The 23,690-nt window shown below is 43.1% G+C and overlaps 1 pseudogene; it reads right to left on the minus strand.

Annotated features, from left to right (window-relative positions):
• Window positions 1–220: 220 nt before the first annotated feature.
• LOC135511998 (guanylyl cyclase C-like) lies at window positions 221–20,143 on the minus strand (annotated as a pseudogene).
• Window positions 20,144–23,690: the final 3,547 nt, after the last annotated feature.

Genomic DNA, 23,690 nt, shown 5'->3' on the forward strand with positions numbered 1-23,690 from the left:
GAACACGCTACCCCTAGACACAACTATCCCAATATCACCACCATCCAAATGCAACACTTTTTTCCTCTCTCGCAAATGCAGCACATCTCTCAGCGTAAGAAACCAGCAATTCAATCCCAGACATTCAACAAAAATGTAAACGTGTTCTCCCATTGCTCCTCCAACCCACACATTCCAGACAACTTCCATCCGTCCCGGAAGAAGGAATCTTACTCAAACACATCAGATAACAGTGTTTAATTAAGTAAAATCAACACCTAAAATCAACAATAAACAGTAAACAAATAAACAAACCAATAATCAACAACCATCAGAATACATTATCACAATGCTTTACGATTCAAACATTCAGATCTCCCTTTCTTATAGCCAAATATAGCCCAGCGAACGCCACCAATCAGTGATGGCCATCGAGCGATTTTGTTGCTAGTTTTAGCATCTTTTCAGACGACCCTGACGATATACAGCTACTTTTAAAAATGTATTTGGACATTTTTTATGAACTTCTGAAAAGTGACTCAAAGCATGACACAAACAATGTTCTCTGTCACCCTCAGTCACAACATCATTGCCGTGGCGACAAAAGTGCATTGTGAGTGTTGTCAGTAACAGGCGCTCAGCCCAGCCCAAGCCGCAGCGACTCTCAATGAATTGCAAATTATTGTTGGCTGTCTGTAGCAGCAGTAGTACGGGTTCGATAACACAAACCCCAATTTATCACAAATGTTGGACCTTGAATAGAACTTACAACATCAATCAACATATCTCAATCAAAATTGTACTGCCAGAAGTACAGAAAAGAGTGTACTTGAACAACGGTCAAACCAATTTGAGTAACGTTGTTGTGTATCCAACGTGATGATGCAGTTTTACGTTATTTCACGCCAAATCTACCTGCCTCTGGTAACTTACACTGAAAATTAGTAGCCAACACGGCAACTAACTCTCTTCCTTACTTTCAGCATTTTAATTACGACTCCATTCCAAATACATTATTCAAACAGATAATTTAGCGAACAGACATCATCTTGCACCAAAGTTTGCATCGCTCTTATTTTAAGTTGAATTCATTAGTCTTTCAATTTGAACCAAACAAACTATTTAAAACGTTCAGTTTATATCTTATACAAACACTAGCGACTATAACTTTCTAGGCAAAACATACAAATAGTTGAATTACAAACAAAAACTCTGATTTTAGAAAAAGCATTTACTGGTAATTGAACCTCAGGCGTTGCAGGCGAGAATTCTACCACTGAACCACGAATGTACATATGTAGATAGTTTTCACACAATCTAAGGTCACATACGTTAGAATAATAACCATATTTCTCCTGATCAAAATAACTATAAGAAAGTAGTGAAGTTGTCGACGGTAGCCAGATGGAGGTATGCCGGCTGGTCATTGTCATCCTCCTCCTCTCCCGTCTGCTTCCCTCCGTCCCTCCCCGCCCTCCTCTGCTTCATGGACAGGGTATTCCTCTTCTCCATGACCTCTGACCCCAGCGAACGGTTGTCCAGACATTCCTGGATCATCTTGGCCAGATCCTGCTGCAGACGCTGGCAGTTCTCCCTGCAGGGAGGGACAAGAACGTCGGAGTTAATTACAGTATATACGGTAGATCTACATAGATATCTAGCTCCAATGACCTCTGTACACCCTACAAATGGAGAAGGACATAGAACGTAGAAGTTGATAATATAGATGTAAATATGACGTGTAGCTCTAGTGAGGTACAGTTATAGGTTAGCATTTACAGTAGCAGGAGGTTAACTCACGCTGTCGGTGGCGTTGGCAGGTTGTAGTCCTCTCCTGTTTCACCTGTCAGCCAGTAGGTCAACTCTGTGCCTTTACCCTGGCATACACACACACACATGCGCAATCTTCTATGATATTCAACACAGTAGAAAAGAGTACTATACAGAACAAATTCATTTGTATGATTCTATCATGACAAATGGCAAAGTGGCATGTCCATACCTTGAGGATAGTCTCCCCTCTCTTCTCGTACTCAAACTTGCAGTCTGTCCTCTGTAGGATGCTGATGGTGGGCTGACTGACGTGGATTCTCAGGGCTGGATGGCGAGAGACAGAGTTGTATTTTACTTACCTGCCATGACAGCTGATATGAACTGTTTGTATAGAGTTGGTATGGATATCTCTAGTGTTCCTGTAGCTTGCTTACGATGTCCCTTTGACTCCATGCTAGAGGCAGTGTTGACTGTGTCTCCAAACAGGCAGTATCTGGGCATCTTTATCCCCACCACTCCTGCTGCACAGGGGCCTAGGGAACAAGTAATAAGCATAAAGGGGTATTGATAACAGACAGAGGGAAAGAGTGACGAAAGTTACAGGAAGGAGGGACAAGGAAAGAGCAGAGACCAAGGAGGCTTGATAATATAGAGAGGAGAGAGAGGGAGGTGTCATGAATTCAGTATTTGGACTTGGGGAGCTAGGGGTACCTGAGTGCATCCCAATGCGGATCCACACAGGTAGCCCTGGCAGGTGTCTGAGCTGGAAGGTCCCCATAAATGCCAGAATGTCCAGGGCCATGCGTGAGATGTCCACCGCATGCCTGTTACCGTTCCGCTGCGGCAACCCCGACGCCACCATGTACGCATCACCTATGGTCTCCACCTGACACAGGACAAAAAGGAAGATTGGACTTGGTTGGACCCCAACCCTAACCCTAGCCTCAACCACAACCCTAACCCTAGCCTCAACCACAACCCTAACCCTAGCCTCAACCACAACCCTAACCCTAGCCTCAACCACAACCCTAGCCTCAACCACAATCCTAACCCTAGCTTCATGTCCACATCCCAGTTCAACTCTCACCACAACCCTAACCAGAAACCACAACCCTAACCTAAACCACAACCCTAACCCTCAACCCTAGCTTCAACCACAACCCTAACCCTCAACCCTAGTTTCAACCACAACCCACAACACTAACCCTATCCCTATCCCTAACCTAAACCACAACCCTAACCTAACCTTGTATACGTCGTGGTGGTCGAGGATGCAGTCGAATCCCTTGTAGATATCGTTGAGCATGTCCACCACTTCCATGGGGGTGCTGTACTGGCACAGGGTGGTGAAGCCAACAATGTCGCTGAAGTACACCGTTACCTCCTCAAACAGCTCCGGCTCCACAATGCCCGTCTCCTTCAGAGAACGCACCACAGGACTGGAGCAAGAGGAAGAGAGAGATGGAGAGAAGTAATTTGCTGGTCTTAAAGTGGTTTTCTGGTTGTGCAGTCTGGCAAAGACCTTCTGGTCAAAACATTGCACTTAATAAAACAACAGGAGCATTGAATTGTGTTTGGATATGTTTATTTTTGTTGTTGTTGTTGACTGACCCAGGCAGCAGCATAAAGTTGAGGCAGTCGGCCCTGTCTCTCTCAGCCTTGTACAGCGCCGTCCTCTCCTCCACCAGATGCTCCAGGTTCCTGGAGTACATCTGTAGACGACGGATCAGGTTGTCCATGTAACTCTCATTAGCTTGGTTGTGAAGGTTACTGTGAGAACAGAAGAAAGGATCAGTCACACACACCACTTTTCAATGTAGGTGTTGCCCTTGTGAGCTGTTTCTCAAATGTCTCTCTACAGTAATTAAATATGAATGTTATTTTCAAGCACTGCAAACCATAACCATGCTCCCTCTCACTCATACCTCTACAACTCCATTTTGACCATTTATTATGTTACAGAGATATTTTACCATCTTTGTACAATGTCCAGTCTCTTGACAACAAGATAGATGAAATTCAAGCAAGGGTTGCCTTCCAGAGAGACATCAGAGATTGTAACATTCTCTGTTTCATGGAAACATGGCTCACTCAGGATATGTTATCAGAGTCGGTACAGCTACCCGGTTTCTTCACGCATCGCGCCGACAGAAACTAACATCTCTCTGGTAAGAAGAAGGGAGGGGGTGTATGCCTCATGATTAACGATTTGTGGTGTGATCATAACAACATACAGGAACACAAGTCCTTTTGTTCACCTGACCTAGAATTCCTTAGTCAAATGCCGACCGCATTATCTTCCAATATAATTCTCTTAAATTATAGTCACGGCCGTGTATATCCTCTCAAGCAGATACCTTGATAGCCCTGAAAGAACTTCACTGAACTCTATGTAAACTGGAAACCATATATCCTGAGGCTGCATTTATTTTAGCTGGTGATTTTAAAAAGCTAATCTGAAAACAAGGCTCCCTAAATTTTATCAGCATATCGAATGCGCGACTCGAGCTGGCAGCATTCTGGATCATTGCTACTCTAACTTCACCGACGCATACAAAGCCCTCCTTTTGGCAAATCTGACCACGACTCCATTTTGTTGTTCCCTGCCTATAGACAGAAACTAAAACAGGAAACATCCGTGCTCAAGTCTGTTCAACGCTGGTCCGACCAATCGGATTCCACGCTTCAAGATTGCTTTGATCATGTGGACTGGGTTATGTTCCGGATAGCCCCAGACAACATTGATGTATACACTGACTCAGTGAGCGAGTTTATTATCAAGTGCATTGGTGATGTTGTACCCATGTTGACTATTGAAACCTTCCCTAACCAGATACCGTGGATTGATGGCAGTATTCGCGCAAAACTGAAAGAGCGAACCACTGCTTTTAATCATGGCAAGGCGACCAGAAACAGGACTGAATACAAACAGTGTAGCTATTCCCTCCACAAGGCAATCAAACGAGCAAAGCGTTAGTATAGAGACAAAGTACAGTCGGAATTCAACGGCTCAAACACGAGACATATGTGGCAGAGTCTACAGTCAATCACGGATTACAAAAAGAAAACCAGCCCTGTCGCGGACACCGACGCCTCGCTCCCAAACAAATTACACAACTTCTTTGCTCGTGACCAACACATGGCCAACGCGAGTAAAGCATTTAAACGTGTTAACTCTCGCAAGGCTGCCACTGCCTGCTCACCCCGCTATGATCCAGAAGTCGAGGTCAGTACAGGTGCCTCAACGCTGGGACCGATAGACTGAAAAACAGCTGCTATCTCAAGGCCATCAGAATGTTAAACAGCCATCACTAACATTGATTGGCTGCTGCCAAAATACAGACTCAAATTTTAATAATTAGATGTAATAAATGTATCACTACTCACTTTAAACAATGCCACTTTATATAATGTTTACATACCCTACATTACTCATCTCATATGTATATACTGTATTCTATACCATCTACTGCATCTTACCTATGCTGCACTGCCATCGCTCATCCATATATTTATATGTACATATTCATCCCTTTACACTTGTGTGTATAACGTAGTTGTTGCGAAATTGTTAGATTACTTGTTAGATATTACTGCACTGTTGGAACTAGAAGCACAAGCATTTTGCTACACTCGCATTAACATCTGCTAAGCATGTGAATGTGACCAGTAAAATTTGATTTGATTCTACAACTTTCTGATAATGCCCTGGCAAGTGATTAGCTCTATCCAATAAAATAGAGATAAAAGTAGGTAGCTGGTACCTGAAGATCTTCCCCAGTGAGCTCTCTATCTTCTTAAAGTCAGGCCTTCGCTCTGGGTCCTCATCCCAGCACATCTTCATCAGCATGTACATCTGTGGGCATGAAAGAAAATACAAAGTGGATTTTAGTCTCTGTCTCTCACTCTCACTCTCTCACTCAAACAAACGGCAATCTTACCTCCAAATCCTTTTCTCCTGCAGTCTCAACATTCAGATCAGGTCTGAAATAGATTTCGCTGGGGTATTGCACTCTGGCCATTTTTTCTGATGAAGATAGAACAACATGTGAGCGTCTTGTTTTTCTGCTACCCTACGTGGCACTCAACTGAACAATGCTACATTTGGCCTCAAGAGGGGTCGATAATTCCCCAGAATGAAATGCAGCACCACATCAAAGTGACAAATTCTAAACAAGAGTGACTACAGTATAGTGAAACTGATGCATTGATTATGTTGCAAGTTTCTATATAAAGTGTTATATATGAATGTGTTTTACCTGCGCGGTCGGAGCAGGCCTGGGTGTAAAAGGTGCTCCTCCTGAGAACTATCTCCTGGGCGATAATGGCAAAACTGTAGACATCCCCCTTCTGGGAGATCCCCTGTCTACGCAGGTGCTCTGGAGCTGTCCACAGGTCTGATTGAGAGAGAGGGCCAGATAAAGGAGGGGGGGAGGAGAGAAGGGAGTGGAAGGATGGAGAATATTGTGAGGGGATATGGGATAGGGGAGGATAGGTAAAAGAAAATAGCTGAAAAAAATAAGGGGACATATCCTAATACAGACAGACCTCAAGGGATGTGTATGGCATGAATGCTAACTATGCTAGCAAGCTAGACCTACAGGAGAAATAGTTCCTACCTCTGCCTGGGTCTAGAATGGTGTTGCAGCCAAAATCAGTGATCTTGACCACCATGCGGTTGTCCACCACACAGTTAGTGGACTTGAGACGGCCGTGGACCTGGATGTCACTGGAGTGGAGGTAGGACATACCCTGTGGAGATGAAGGAGGTTTTTCAACTTACTGTATTTCAATGACTCAATGTTGCCAAACGGATCGAAGCACTTTCAGAAATGTATATCAATATTGACTAGATCAAAATTATTGTCTATGGTTCCAGCTTGGGGTCAGGTCATCTCACAGGTCATCTTGAGTTGACATCTTCTGAGCTCATACAAACCAACAGCAGACTAGAGTTGTTGCCAGCTCACCTTAGCGATGTCGTACATGACAGAGATCTTAAACTCCCAGTCCATGAAGGTTTCCTCCGGGTACGAGATCTTGTCATTCAGCACATACTGAGGAAGAGGGTGAAAAGTCAAAGTGTGTGTGTGCATGCGTGTGTGCACACATGTGCCCGTTTGCGTGTGTGTTTCTCACCCTTAGGGATCCTCTCTCACAGTACTCGAACACCCCAAACACACCATGATCATACTTGACTGTGCCGTAGAACTTAGTCAGGTTGTAGTAGTCAATACGCAAAAGCTGTAAATCAGGAAGGATAGGTATGATAAGTAATAGGAGTTATAATCAAATCTAATACAAAAACAAAAATAATAAGATACCACATGAACACACATAAAAATGCATACTTGATACACTTAAGTAGCCTACTCTACGTTGACAGACTTGCTGTGTAATCGACTCACCGAGTTGAGTTCTATCCTCTGTCTTTCATTAAAGTTCCAGTCCGAATGGTTCAACTCCTTCAGGATCACAATCTGAAACCATGACAACAACCATAGCATTAGTACACTGACCTCCATCACCATGACAACAGGAGAATTAGTACACCTGACCTCCGTCACCATGACAACAGCAGTTGCCTCAGTTCGCCTGACCTTCATCACCATGACAACAACAATAGACTCAATGCATCTGACTTCCATATCCAGCTCCCTCAAGATCCTGCTTCAAGTGTCAAAGTGAAGAACTTGACGAGTCTATGGAGTCTGGCAACATAAGACTACAATACACCTGACAAGACCACTGATGCAGCACTCCATCACTCTCGTTCTTCGTCGAATTGCCAGTACACAGCCTGGAGGTGTGTTAGGTCATTATCCTGTTAACCCACGACTGCTTGGCCATGCGCGCCTCTAACTCAATCATCAAGTTTGCAGGCGACACAACAGTAGTGGGGCTGATCGCCAACAACGACGAGACGAGACAGCCTACAGGGAGGAGGTGAGGGCACTCAGAGTGTGGTGTCAGGAAAACAACCTCTCACTCAATGTCAACAAAGCAAAGGATGATCGTGGACTTCAGGAAACAGCAGAGGGAGCACCCCCTTATCCACAGCGAAGGGAAAGCAGTGGAGAGGGTAGAGAGTTAAGTTCCTGAGCGTACACATTACGAACAAACTGAATTGGTCCACACACACAGACAGCGTTGTGAAGAAGGCGCAGCAGAGCGTCTTCATCCTCAGGAGGCTAAAGAAATTTGGCTTGTCACCCAAAACACTGACAAACTTTTACAGATGCACAGTCGAGAGCATCCTGTTGGGCTGGTATGGTATGGCAACTGTACCGCCCTCAACCGCAAGGCTGTCCAGAGGGTGGTGCGGTCTGCACAACGCATCACAGAGGGCAAACTACCTGCCCTCCATGACACCTACAGCACCCAATGTCACAGGAAAGCCAAAAAGATCATCAAGGACATTGACCAACCGAGCCACTGCCTGTTCACACCGCTGTCATCCAGAAGTCGAGGTCAGTACAGGTGCATCAAAGCTGGGACCGAGAGATTGAAAAAAAGCTTCTATCTCAAGGCCATCAGAATGCTAAACAGCAATTACTAACTCAGAGAGGCTGCTGCCTACATTGAGACCCAATCACTGGGCACTTCAATAAATTGATCACTAGTCACTTTAAACAATGCCACTTTAAATAATGCCACTTTAATATTGTTTACATATCTTACATTACTCATATCACATGTACGTCCCTTTTTCAGGACCCTGTCTTTCAAAGATCATTTGTCAAAATCAAAATAACTTTGGAACATTGTAAAGAGTTTAACCACTGTTTTCCATGCTTGTTCAATGAACCATAAACAATTCATGAACATACACCTCTGGAACGGTCGTTAAGACACTAACAGCTTACAGACGGTAGGCAATTAAGGTCACTAAACTTAGGACACTAAAGAGGCCTTTCTACTGACTCTGAAAACACCAAAAGAAAGATGTCCAGGGTCCCTGCTCATCAAATCAAATTTATTTATATAGCCCTTCGTACATCAGCTGATATCTCAAAGTGCTGTACAGAAACCCAGCCTAAAACCCCAAACAGCAAGCAATGCAGGTGTAGAAGCACGGTGGTTAGGAAAAACTCCCTAGAAAGGCCAAAACCTAGGAAGAAACCTAGTGAGGAACCAGGCTATGTGGGGTGGCCAGTCCTCTTCTGGCTGTGCCGGGTAGAGATTATAACTATCTGTGTGAATGTGCCTTAGGCATGCTGCAAGTAGGCATGAGGACTGCAGATGTGACCAGGGCAATAAATTGCAATGTCCGTACTGTGAGACGCCTAAGACTACGCTACAGGGAGACAGGACGGATAGCTGATCATCCTCGCAGTGGCAGACCACGTGTAACAACACCTGCACAGGATTGGTACATCCGAACATCACACTTGCGGGAAAGGTACAGGATGGCAACAGCAACTGCCCAAGTTACACCAGGAATGCACAATCCCTCCATCAGTGCTGACTGTCCACAATAGGCTGAGGGAGGCTGGACTGAGGGCTTGTAGGCCTGTTGTAAGGCAGGTCCTCACCAGACATCACCGGCAACAACGTTGCCTATGGGCAAAACCCACAGTCGCTGGACCAGACAGGCCTGGCAAAAAAGTGCTCTTCACTGATGAGTCACGGTTTTGTCTCACCAGGGTTGATAGTCGGATTCACGTTTATCGTCGAAGGAATGAGCGTTACACCGAGGCCTGTACTCTGGAGCGGGATGGATTTGGAGGTGGAGGGTCCGTCATGGTCTGGGGCAGTGTGTCACAGCATCATTGGACTGAGTTTGTTGTCATCTCAACGCTGTGCGTTACAGGGAAGACTTCCTCCTCCCTCATGTGGTACCCTTCCTGCAGGCTCATCCTGACATGACTCTCTAGCATGACAATGCCACCAGCCATACTGCTCGTTCTGTGCATGATTTCCTGAAAGACAGGAATGTCAGTGTTCTGCCATGGCCAGTGAAGAGCCCAGATCTCAATCCCATTGAGCACGTCTGGGACCTGTTGGATCGGAGGGTAAGGGCTAGGGTCATTCACCCCAGAAATGTCTGGGAACTTGCAGGTGCCTTGGTGGAAGAGTGGGGTAACATCTCACAGCAAGAACTGGAAAATCTGGTGCAGTCCATGAGGAGGAGATGCACTGCAGTACTTACTGCAGCTGGTGGCCACACCAGATACTGACTGTTACTTTTGATTTGGACCCCTCCTTTGTTCAGGGACACATTATTCCATTTTTGTTAGTCACATGTCTGTGGAACTTGTTCAGTTTATGTCTCAGATGTTGAATCTTGTTATGTTCATACAAATATTTACACATGTTAAGTTTGCTGAAAATAAATGCAGTTGACAGTGAGAGGACGTTTATTTTTTTGCTGAGCTTATAGACTGTATTTTATACCATCTACTGCACCTTGCCTATGCCCCTCGGCCATCGGTCATCCATATACTTATGTACATATTCTTATTCACCCCTTTAGATTTGTGTATTTGGTTATTGTTGGGGAAATGTTAGATATTACATTCACTGCCGGAACTAGAAGCACAAGCATTTCACTACACTCGCATTAACATCTGTTAACCATGTGACCAATCAAATTTGATTTGATTTGAAAAATAAATGATAGTCCCACTAAGCCCAAACCAGATGGGATGGTGTATCGCTGCCGAATGCTATGGTAGCCATGCTGGTTAAGTGTGCCTTCAGTTCTAAATAAATTACAGACAGTGTCAACAGCAAAGCACTCCCAAACCATAACACCTCCACGCTTTACGGTGGGAAATACACATGTGGAGATCATCCGTTCACCCACGCCGCGTCTTCACGTCTCACAAAGACACGGCAGTTGGAACCAAAAATCTCCAATTTGGACCCTAGACCAAAGGACACATTTCCACCAGTCTAATGTCCATTGCTCGTGTTTCTTGGCCCAAGGAAGTCTCTCCTTATCAGTGTCCTTTAATAGTGGTTTCTTTGCAAGAATTCAACCATAAAGGCCTGATTCATGCAGTCTCCTCTGAACAGTTGATGTTGAGATGTGTCTTTTTCTTGAACTCTGTGAAGCATTTATTTGGGCTGCAATTTCTGAGGCTGGTAATGAACTTATCCTCTGCAGCAGTGATAACTCTGGGTCCTTTCCTATGGCGGTCCTCATGAGAGCCAGTTTCATCATAGTGCTTGATGGTTTTTGCGACTGCACTTGAAGAAACTTTCAACGTTTTTGAAAGAAACTTTCAACGTATTGACTGACCATGTCTTAAAGTAATGATGGACTGTCATTTCTCTTTGCTTATTTGAGCTGTTCTTGCCATAATATGGACTTGGTCTTTTACCAAATAGGGCTATCTTCTGTATACCCTTTACCTTGTCACAACACAACTGATTGACTCAAACGCATTATGAAGGAAAGAAATTCCACAAATGAACTTTTAAGAAGACACACCTGTTAATTGAAATGCATTCCGAGTGACTACCTCAGGAAGCTGGTTCAGAGAATGCCAAGAGTGTGCAAATCTGTCATCAAGGCAAAGGGTGGCTACTTTGAAGAATCTCAAATATTATGATTTGTTTAACACTTTTTTGGTTACTACATGTTTCCATATGTGTTATTTCATAGTTGATGTTTTCACTGTTATTCTACAATGTAGAAAAAATAAAGAAAAACCCTTGAATGAGTAGGTTTGTCCAAACATTTGACCGGTAGTGTACATGGTTCTGTAGCAGTCCCAGAGCCATGGTTGTTGCTTGAACCTACATATACAGTGCATTCTGAAAGTTTTCAGACCCTTTTACTTTTCCCACATTTTGTTACATTACAGACTTAATTTAAAATGAATTAAATAAATATTTTCCCTCATCAATCTCCACACAATACCCCATGATGACAAAGCAAAAACAGGTTTTTAGAAATGTTTGCAAATTTATTACACATAAAAAACTGTGGGCCTCCCGAGTGGCGCAGCGGTCTAAGGCACTGCATCAAAGTACTTCTGGCGTCACTACAGACCTGGGTAAGATCCCAGGCTGTGTCACAACTAGCCATGATCAGGAGTCCCATAGGGCGGCGCAAAATTGGCCCAGCATCGTCCAGGTTAGGGGAGTGTTTGGCCTGGGGGGGCTTTACATGGCTCATCGCGCTGTAGCAACTCCTTGTCGTCAGTTGAACAATGTTTCCTCTGACACATTGGGAAAGGAAAGGGGATACCCAGTCAGTTGTACAACTGAATGCATTCAACTGAAATGTGTCTTCCACATTTAACCCAACCCTTCCGAATCAATGTGGCTGGTTAAGGGGGCGGGTGTTAAGAAGTGTGGTTTGGTGGGTTATGTTTTGGAAGACGCATTACTCAACCTTTGCCTCCCAAGCCCGTTGGGTAGTTGCAGCGATGAGACAAGATCGAAATTTGGAGGAAAGGGGGTAAAATACCAAAAATATATAAGAAACAAAATAGGGGAAGGGTAGCAAAACATTTCTGCAGCATTGAAGGTCCCCAAGAACACAGTGGCCTCCATCATTCTTAAATGGAAGAAATTTGGAACCACCAAGATTCTTCCTAGAGCTGGCCACAGCGTCAAACTGAGGAATCGTGGGAGAAGAGCCTTGGTCGGGGAAGTGACCAAGAACCTGATGGTCACTCTGACAGAGCTCCAGAGTTCCTCTGTGGAGATGGGATAAACTTCAAGAAGGACAACCATCTCTGCAGCACTCCACCAATCAGGCCTTTATGGAAAAGTGGCCAGACAGAAGCCACTCCTCAGTAAAAGGCACATGACAGCCCGCGTGAAGTTTGCCGAAAGGCACCTAAAGGATTCTCAGACCATGAGAAACAAGATTCTCTGGTCTGATGAAACCAAGATTGAACTCTTTGGCTTGAATGCAAAGCATCACTTCTGGAAGAAACCTGGCACCATCCTTATGGTGAAGCATGGTGGTGGCAGCAGCATCATGCTGTGGGGATGTTTTTCAGTGGCAGGGACTGGGAGATCAAGGGAAAAATTAACAAAGCAAAGTACAGAGAGATCCTTGATGAAAACCTGCTCCAGAGCACTCAGGACCTCAGACGGGGTCAAAAGTTGACCTTCCAACAGGACAACGACGCTAAGCACACAGCCAAGACAACGCAGGAGTGGCTTCGGGACAAGTCTCTGAATGTCCTTGAGTGGCCCAGCCAGATACCGGACTTGAACCCGATCGAACATCTCTGAAGAGACCTGAAAATAACTGTGCAGCAATGCTCCCCATCCAACCTGACAGAGCTTGAGAGGATCTGCAGAGAAGAATGGGAGAAACTCCCCAAATATAGATGTGATAAGCTTATAGCGTCATACCCAAGAAGACTCAAGGCTGTAATCGCTGACAAAGGTGCTTCAACAAAGTACTGAGTAAAGGGTCTGAATACTTATGTAAATGTGTTATTTCAGTTTATTTGTAATACATTTGCAAACAAAACCATAAAACTTGTTTTTGCTTTGTCATTATGGGGTATTGTGTGTAGATTGATGAGGGAAAAAATAATTTCATCAATTTTAGAACAAGGCTGTAACGTAACAAAATGTGAGAAAAGTCAAAAGGTCTGAACACTTTCCAAATGCACTGTATATGACTCTGTATTAGTCCCTGAGCTGTGGTTGTTGCTTTAACAAACATATATAGAAGGAGAGTGATGGAGTGCTGCATCAGATGACCTGGCCTCCACAATCACCCGACCTCAAGCCAATTGAGATTGGTTTGGTTTGGGATGAGTTGGACAAGCAGCCAACAAGTGCTCAGCATATGTGGGAACTCTTTCAAGATTGATGGAAAAGCATTGCAGGTGAAGCTGGTTGAGTGTGCAAAGCTGTCATCAAGACAAAAGGGGGGCTACTTTGAAGAATCTCAAATATTAAATATATTTTGATTTGTTTAACACTTTTCTGGTTACTACATGGTACTACATGATATGTGTTATTTCATAATGTTGATGTCTTCACTATTATTTATTTTACAATGTAGAAAATAGTAAAAAATAAAGAAAAACCCTTGATTGAGTAGGTGTGTCCAAACCTTTGACTGGTACTGTATACTGTATAGTATATTTACGGCTCTGGTGGTTTTATGCAAAAGTTTGAGTTACCTTTTTGTCATAGCGTCCTTGGTGGATATTATAACTTGTGTTTTTTCTGTGGTCTTCGTCAATCTGACAAACAAACACACAGAGACAGGTTAGAAGACGTACTGGAGTATGTGACTTAACTTTCAGGGGTTATCGCACACTGATGACAAGCTGACCTTGAGGGAGACCAGGCTGCGTTCATTGTACTCCAGCGGGGTGATGAGGTCAGAGTGCATGTGTGACCATCTCTTCCTCAGCCGGCGCTCTCTCTTGTTCCTCCTGGTAACAAATAGCAGCAAAGTATGAGAGGTCTCCCACATTGAAATATAATTACTAGAGTGGAGATCCCCATTCAAGTAAATTATATGTGATGGCTGGAACCCCATATCCCTGTTCTAGTAATTATATTTCTATGAGTGAGACCTCTCTCACACTGCGCTGCTATCTGTTATCTAACTCTTACCTGTAGAAGATGAAAGCGATGGTAGCCACCCCCACCACAGTGACAGCTAAGACAATGACAATGATAGCATGCGCCTTCAGACCTGGGGGGGGCACACCGCACTAGTTAGACCTAGGCACGTACGCACACACACACACTGTTTCGCTCGGGCATTACTACGTCTATGATACGATGAGCAGACCAATAAAAAGGACTGCGTCAGAACTGTAAAATGTCTTAATGAGTGTTCAGGCCAGGGGGTAATTGAGTTGGTATTAGTGTACATTGAATCTGGAGTTTGATCCCTCCACACCGGTTCTGTACTGGATTGTCCCATATCTATCAGGAATGACAGCTAATGATCCGTTAATGCTGCCAACTAAGCCAGTTACGACGGCTGTGGCTCATTAATTAGGGAAAAACAAGCCAGACTCAGATGCACAAGTTGAGTCGTGCGTGCGTGCGTGCGTGCGTGTGTTGAGCACATACGCTGGGATGGAGCGTCATCTGGGAGGCTTCTGCCCCAGATGAATGATGGGTTACTGTTAACGACCTTGGTGTAGTTGTAGACGGTGTTGAATATAAATAAAGTTTCATACTGCAGAGGAGACAGGAGAGGACTTATGTTAAAACATTAACTTTGACACAATAGAATCATATGATATGCATGATAGCTGACCTACCTTGTTGTCAGTGGTGGTGTAAATGACTGAAAAATTCACATCTCTGTCCCCATAGTCATCCAGCTTGTAGTGGCCTGCAATGCCTGCATGGAAACACATACACAATTTACACTACACAGAACTACACACACACACACACACACACACACACACACACACACACACACACACACACACACACACACACACCAAAAATCTAAGGGGGCACAAAATATGTGAGGATGGCTGAGGGGTGAAGAATTCTGTATTTTTCAAACACCTGGAACAGCTTTTTCCTGCAGTCTGCATTGATAAACTGAAATGGGGTCATCATTAGTTACTACAGCCACAAAGTCCTAAACTCTGCCTATGTCTACAATTTCTGTTCTTAAAATCCGATTTTAAACTGAAACCTAAACATAACCCGAACCTTAACCAAACTGCTAACCTTACACTTAATCTTAAATTAAGACAAATAAATAAATAAATGAATTTTTACAATATGGCTTTGTGGCTGAGGTATCTAGTGGAACCACTGAAATGGCTTCTTGATAGCTAGTTGGGAGATTGGGAACCTATCTGGGCTACCTAAAGCCAATTTCATAAAACTGCACCCACTGTCGAAAAATTGTTCCTCTGTGTCTGACTGTGGCCTACAACGCATTTTCTATATTTGCGGGTTAAGGTCGGGTGGGAACCCTCCTTTTTTTCACTTTATCAGGCGGTTGTGGATGGGTTATTACCAATTGTGGGCGCGTGTGGGTGAACAAACAGCTGACCAGCGTACCACTACTACACACATGTATACACACACACACAAAACACACACACACAGGTTGCCACATCTCCAGGCCAGACCACACAGCTTGATGTGTTGCTTCTTGGTCTCTTACCGTCAAAGGAAACGTTTCTGAAGTGGTTGATGTTGACTACCTCCATGGGGTTGAGTTCAGACTCAGGCTTGTTCCAGAGCTTCCTCATCACCTGACCAAACATCAGCACTGCATCATGGTACGCTGCCATATAGTCATTCATCTGGACAGAAGGCAGATTTATTGGGTCCTGGTCAAAAGTAGTACACAATATCGGGAATAGGATGAATAGGACACCTCAGAGTACAATAATAGACAGGGCCTCAACCCAGCAGGGAGTCTCACCATCACGTTGTTGCCCAGGTCTGTGTCCACAGTATAGTTCCTAGTGTTGGGCATGGTGAGAACCAACACGTTCTTCATAGCAGGGATAGAGGACTTATTGGTGTAGTATTTATCACTGTGTGGAGTCATGGGTTCATTGTCAATGACACTGAAAACACTGGTGCTCTCAAACACTCCCTGAAGCATGGTGATTACAATATTAAAACTTTCTGAACTTTTTACAAAGAAAACAAAGACAAATAACAGACTGGGGAGAGCGAGAGCATTGCAGTTCACCAGACCCAAATCAAGAGCTGTAAGGCTCTCACACACACGTGCACACATACGTACACACCCCTCCACCCACCGAGTAGTCAGCAGCGAACACGTTGTAGGTGGTGAGGACGACAAGGGAGAGAGGGGGAGAGACACAGAGACACACAGAGAGAGAGAGGACTAACTTGTAAAGATTTATCAGGATGAAAACAACACTAGGATCAGCCTCTATAGTTCCATTCTTCAGGTCCACGATGTCTTCTGGTGTCCCACACACTATGAACACTGCACAGTGAAGAGGAGAGAGTCAATGAAATAGAAATGGAGACTGTTGGTATCTGTTCACTACCCTGTCGACAGTATGTGCAAATGCTCCCGATTTGTTAGATGTTGTGGGCTTACTTACAATTGCTTGTCCTATTTTTGGAGCTTAATTCCTTTCTAAGGTCCTCTGCTTTGCTTATAACGTTTGTTTTTTTTATGTGTAAGGAAAAGTGGGCTGAAGCTGTACCCAGTGCATTGATATACCTGGAGAGGGATGGGCAGATACCATGACATCAGTATCAACATCACATCTAAGCAAATATAATAAACACAAATAAATAATCTCAAAGTCAGATCTAAGTGTCCATTAGATTAGCATACAGAATCACATGTCTAATTCATATCCACCGTCACCCTTTTCCTTGATAATTACACTTAAAAGAATTCACAAACAAGTCAGGACACCTGTGACTCAAAAGGAACTCACAGGCGACTCACAAGCGACTCACTCACCAGAAGCAGTCCTCAGTGTTTTGCTTCTTATAGAGGGAGGCTGTGGACCACTTGGGTTTGATATCATTGTTGAAGTCCCAAAACTTGATAAAGAAGGTGGAGATCTTGCGTGCGGGGGGGGAAGTATGCGAGTCAGATATTCTTTGTAGTCACAGGACAGTGCAAAGCTGCCGGCTGAGATGATGGGCATTTTGAGCTCCAGACCAACCTCAAGACTGACACATAGATAGAGGGGAGAGGGTGAGGGAGAGAGAGAAAGCGTGTGAGAGAGAGAGAGAGAGAGAGAGAGAGAGAGAGAGGTGCAAAAGGGATAGAGAGTTAGGGGGGAGGGAGGGGGGGAAGAGAGAGAGACAAGGAGAGAGGGAGGGAAAGAGAGAGCGAGAAAGAGACACAGAGAGAGAGAAAGAGAGAGAGAGAGAGTAAGAGAGAGAGAGGGGTGTGTGAGAGAGAGAGCGAGAGAGAGAGAGAGAGAGAGAAAGCGAGAGAGAGATATATATAGAGGTAAGTAAAAGGGATAGAAAGGGATATGGTGTCACGACAACACAAATCATATCAAATCAACACTTACTCAACCATCTGAAAGGTTGCATAGGTGCAGGTGGGCCCCAGGAGAGCACAGCCCACCTCCCCTGTCCTCTAAAACAGAGGAGAAGCAGCTTAGATATGTGAATATTTGAGCGACACAGTATGTGTGTGTGTTTCTGTGTGCGTGTGTGAGGTGGTTAACACTCACAGTTAGGTTCTTCACGGTCTCCACCACCTCACAGGTGCTGCTTCGACAGCCTTTATTGCTGTACAAGCTAGTCTCGAGCCCTCGAAAGTTGGCAGTCAGGTTGCGCTTCACTCCTTGGCAAAGACAGTGCCAATACACCATAATGATGAAAACACAGATTGTGGACCCACAGATAGTGATTCAGCCAAAGAACATCAACACTTGATGACAGCTATAACACATTGTAGGCCTAGGATATCCTTATAAACCAGGGCTCTTCAACCTTTTCTTGCTCAGGGACACCTGCCCAGGGACCCCCATTATATGTTAGAAAAACATGTTTTTTCCCACGTCTTCTCTTATCATCTGGTGAATGATAATGGTAAGGACAAGTAATAAACATGTTTTTATTAATAGATTTGTTAATCAACCTCCCCATTCCCAACATTATAATTGGAAGAAGTGTAAACTCTAACATAGACTAATAGCATTTCGCTGCACCTGATATAACATTTAAAATTACGAGTATGAGACCAATATCATTTTTTTTTTTAACTACAACGGTATCTCCAAACACATGTTCACTAATAGCAGCTGTTTAAACAAAGGTTAGCAATGTGTTGGCAAAAATTAATGTCCAAGTCAAGAAAGCTTGCCAGCAGCCAGCGGCACTTGCTGCGACTGGTACTATGTCAGATACCTCAGTGCATAGCTGCAGGAAGTAGATTGGGGTGGGGGTGCGAGGGGTGGGGGGAATTTTTGCCCGCACTGAAGGAGGACTAGTAAAGGCCCAGTGCACTACTTTTGTGTTTTAAAAATTGTATTAAATGTTTTTGAGTGTTTACGAGTATTTGTAACTTGAGTCTGATAATTATCTGTACAAAACAGTTAATCCGATAATACTTGTGGAAATTCTTTGCAAATGCAATTTCATTATATGTGAAAACTGAAATGGTCTATTCATTGAAACAGAGCCACATTTTTACACTGGTCCCCTGTGGGAATGGAACCCACAACCCTAACATTTTAAGCACCATGCTCAACCAACTGAGCCACAACATCACATCACTACAAACCACTTGATGTCTCAATATACTCATTTACTGTATTGTGCATTGTTTTTCTTCATGGTGATGGAAAGTCTACAGGTACAAACCTAGATGACCAGCCTATGTACAATACAGTAATGTACATTTACATTAAGTGGTTTGTAAGGATAGTAAATTAATACTGCACAAAAAGTGGTTGTTCCCATGTCATTTGAACAAGAAAAATATTTAATTTGATGTGGATGTTTGTGTCTTTGCCCAAAACGTTGCACTTTTAATGTAAATGCCCCTTTACACTACTTTTGTGAAAATGATATTCTTCTTCTTTTATGATTCTGATTTATCAGAGCTCAGCACCCCTACTTCTAGCAGCTATGCTCCAGTGAGTGTAATTAGTAGAATTCCTGCAGTACCCTGGTTGAATACCCATGTTGTTGTTGTTTTATATCCTTCCCTATTAATGCTTGCATACTACCAATTAAGGGGGGATCAGCCGCGGTTGGACATGAACCAGCAACCTTGTGTCATCTCACTATTCATTTACAGTTGTACAATTATGATTCCATTTACCATTTGGACAGCAGGTGAGTTCAGCATCGTGCTGTATCGCACGTTCCACTGCACCACGGACAAACTTCATACTCCAGGGAGAGACGTCGTCATCCAGCAGAACCACGTTCATCATGATCCCATCCAGACACGGTGGATAGGTCGCCTTGCATCGTCCTACGATCAGCACCAGCCAGCAGACCCACAGCGACAAACCTCTGTAAACCATTCTGAGGACTGTTCCAACTGAAAGAGGACTGTTCCAACTCACAAAGTGAGTCTGGATTTTCCAGGCTCGACGACTTGTTCTCTTGTCAAATCTTTTGAGATGTTCAATTACAAGGCATTTGAGCTGTGGGTTGGCAAAATCCAATTGCCAGAAATGTTCTATGAATTCCAAAAAGTACAAACTTGACAAAAAAGATTGTTACTTGTCACCCCTTTTGATTCTGTATTCCAAATATCTCAATATTCTGACGCTATATTCCTTTCATATGTTCCATTCAGTCCAGACACTTTTTCCAGTTTGAAATAGAAACATAAAATCTGTGTGCAAAAACCTATGAAGGCTATGAAAATGTAGTTCTCAGAATGTCCCAATGTTTTTTAAATGTAATGACTGTCTATGACTTGACTGCTTTGTTTAAAAAAAAAGATTTGTGGATTTACACACCTGCTTTGTTCCTCTTAGATTTGGCAACTCACGTGTGCTTTCCTAACGCACCTGTTAATGAACAACTGGAATCAACACACAGCCTGAGGGAGGTGGTCAGACAATAATAACCTTCTCACCATTGTTCCAAGGTCCATCAAAACCAATAATCACACACACACTTCACATCATCAGGGATCTTGTCAATTCCATTTCAATTCCAGTCCATTCAAGAAGTACACTGGAATTGGGTTTGCTTTCTGAATTGCCCTCAACCCTGCACATCACACAACCACAATACACACAGGCCAGTACACAGCCATAGGCCTGTAGAGGGCATGTAGGCCTATGGGGCAGTGGGAATTACTGAGGGCCAGGGAGGGCTAAACAACTTCTATAAAATGCAATTTGTACTGCTACAGTGGTAAATATGAAAATAAAACTATTCCAAATTAAATCAGAAACATTCCACCTCTGTGTCATGATGTAAAGATAATAATAATAATGTATTCCAGCACGTATTCAGGTGTCCTTTAGTCAGCAAGACGCATCAATTCATTCAGGTTACAAGAGTGTAGACCTAATGACATTTGCCGAATGTCCTTACACTTTTTGGTGTTTTGTAACAAATGTATCTTTCCCTTCATCTTGGACAAATATGAACAGATAGCCTACTTTCTGAAGTGATTTGTTTGACAGTAAGATGAAAACATCATGACTTTATGTACCGTTTTCTTAGCTGAAGAGCTACCACTCCAACTAAACGTTGAACAATGGTAAAACAGGGAATTAGGGTTTCTAATTGCAAAGCTAATTCTAAATTCTACATTGTTTCAAATGGCAGCCGAGATAAGAGCATAACCATGTGCAGGCATAAGGTGGACTCAGTGTCAGAACATTTTGGAACTCAGTTATGTTTCAAATTCAGATTCAAAGCTAGATGGAATGGGTAAGTGGTTGCAATTGATCAATGACCCATGCTGTTCATTTGGCAGTGAGGGTAGGAATAGAGGGGAGCCGTCAGCATCATGCCGTCAGCCTGGTACAGTATTGTTAGGTTTAGCACACCTAGCCATAACAGATGGACACACTCACCTGTTTACTTAGATACAGAACACACCAATGCCTGGCTATTGTCTAAAGGTGATCTCAGCTGAGTTTCACCAAAACAGTTTACCTTGTAGATCATCCTGTCTGAGGACACACCTCCAGACAAACATTGCGTCTGGCTATGGCCCTATTTCCCACGCCCCACCCATTACCTGCACAAACATCTCATTCATCAATATGCCAAGTCAAGAGGACAGACCATTAGGTTTACTTAGTTCTGTGTGTATATTTTAGCTTGTGTGTGTGTGTGGTGCGTGTGCGTTTGTACATCCATTCAAGCATGTGTCTAGGGGTGTGTGTGTGTGTGTGTGTGTGTGTGAGTGCGTCAGTACATGCATTGTTATCATGGACCTGGGGCAGGAGGTCCTTATCTATTAAGGCAAATGCTTAATAGCAGGTTTAAAGTCTAAGTCTGGTTACTGACCAGCAATCTGATCACATGTTTCTGATGGGCTCTGTATGTACAGTTGAAGTCAGAAGTTTACATACATCTTAAACTCAGTTTTTCACAATTCCTGACATTTAATCCTAGTAAATATTCCCTGTCTTAGATCAATTAGGATCACCACTATATTTTAAGAATGTGAAATGTCAGAATAAGGGTAGAGAATTATTTACTTCAGCTTTTGTTTCTTTCATTACGTTCTCAGTGGGTCAGAAGTGTACATACACTCAATTAGTATTTCGTAGAATTGTATTTAAATTGTTTAACTTGGGTCAAACATTTCAGGTAGCCTTCCATAAGTTTCCCACAATAAATTGGGTGAATTTTGGCCAATTCCTCCTGACAGATCTGGTGTACATGAGTCAGGTTTGTAGGCCTCCTTGCTCGCACACACTTTTTCAGTTCTGCCCACACATTTTCTATAGGATTGAGGTCAGGGCTTTGTGATGGCTACTCCAATACCTTGACTTTGTTGTCCTTAAGCCATTTTGCCACAAATTTGGAAGTATGCTTGGGGTCATTGTCTATTTGGAAGACCCATTTGCGAAGCTTTAACTTCCTGACTCGTGTCTTGAGATGTTGCTTCAATATATCCACAGAATTTTTCTTCCTCATGATGCCATCTATTTTGTGAAGTGCACCAGTCCCTCCTGCAGCAAAGCACCCCCACAACATGATGCTGCCACCCCCGTGCTTCACGGTTGGGATGGTGTTCTTCGGCTTGCAAGCTTCCCCCTTTTCCCAACAAACATAATGATGGTCATTATGGCCAAATAGTTCTATTTTTGTTTCATCAGACCAGGGGACATTTCTCCAAAAACTATGATCATTGTCCCCATGTGCAGGTCTAGGCTGATTTCTTTTGACTTTCCCATGATGTCAAGCAAAGAGGCACTGAGTTTGAAGGTAGGCCTTGAAATACATCCACAGGAACACCTCCAATTGACTGAAATGATGTCAATTAGCCTATCAGAAGCTTCTAAAGCCATGACATCATTTTCTGGAATTTTCCAAGCTGTTTAAAGGCACAGTCAAATTAGTGTATGTAAACTTCTGACCCGCCGGAATTGTGATACACTGAATTATAAATTAAATAATCTGTCTGTAAACAATTGTTGGAAAAATTAATTGTGTCATGCACAAAGTAGATGTCCTAACCGACTTGCAAAAATATAGTTTGTTAACAAGAAGTTTGTGGAGTGGTTGAAAAACAAGTTTTAATGACTCTAGCCTAAGTGTATGTTAACTTCAGACTTCAACTGTATGTATTTAATTAATTAAGATATTTTCTTTTTGATGCTGGCTTGGAGGATAGTTGGCAGTCTGGAGGATAGATTAGACAGAAGCAAAGTTGACATCCTCATAAAAAAATAACTGTAAAGATTTAGATTTATACCGTGTTTTAAACCGAAGCAGTGTCCTCATGGCTTATCTATCTTGGATTTACAGTACCAAAAAGTGGATCGTCCAAAATACTGTATGATGCATGACATCAGGGGTTAAAACAGGTCAGGTTTAACCATTACTTCACCCCCACTTTAAAGAGCTTGAGAGTTCATCTGTTTTGTGAAGTACTGTGTTGTGTATACCTTTGAAATTCTCAGAAATTGGTTGAGGATTACTTGTCCTTGTCTGCCCTCTAATGGACTATCAATATTACATACCATTGTAATAAGCAATATTATAATTGCTAATAAACTTTTTTTGACCACAAGTTAACTTATTAATGCAAATAATCAACAAATGTTCACACAGGTATGTGAATAATACAGTAGGAATGACAAGCCGCTAGTCCCAGTGATTCAACAGAAAAAGTGCTCTTGAACACAGTGAAACTTCAGTTTCCCAACAGAAGAAGAGCGTTATGTAGTACACTAGCTACTATATATTTTTTGTCGCAATCAAACATGTAATTAAACATGCATAGAACCCTAATTATGTTTACAAAAGGCTAAAACAAGGACACTGCATGATGAAAGTATGAGACTATTGACAACAGCATATGTCCATAAAATACATTTTAAAAAAAGACGTGTCTG

This window comes from Oncorhynchus masou, chromosome 24, assembly GCF_036934945.1.
Source record: "Oncorhynchus masou masou isolate Uvic2021 chromosome 24, UVic_Omas_1.1, whole genome shotgun sequence".
In the NCBI taxonomy this organism is placed as follows: domain Eukaryota; kingdom Metazoa; phylum Chordata; class Actinopteri; order Salmoniformes; family Salmonidae; genus Oncorhynchus; species Oncorhynchus masou.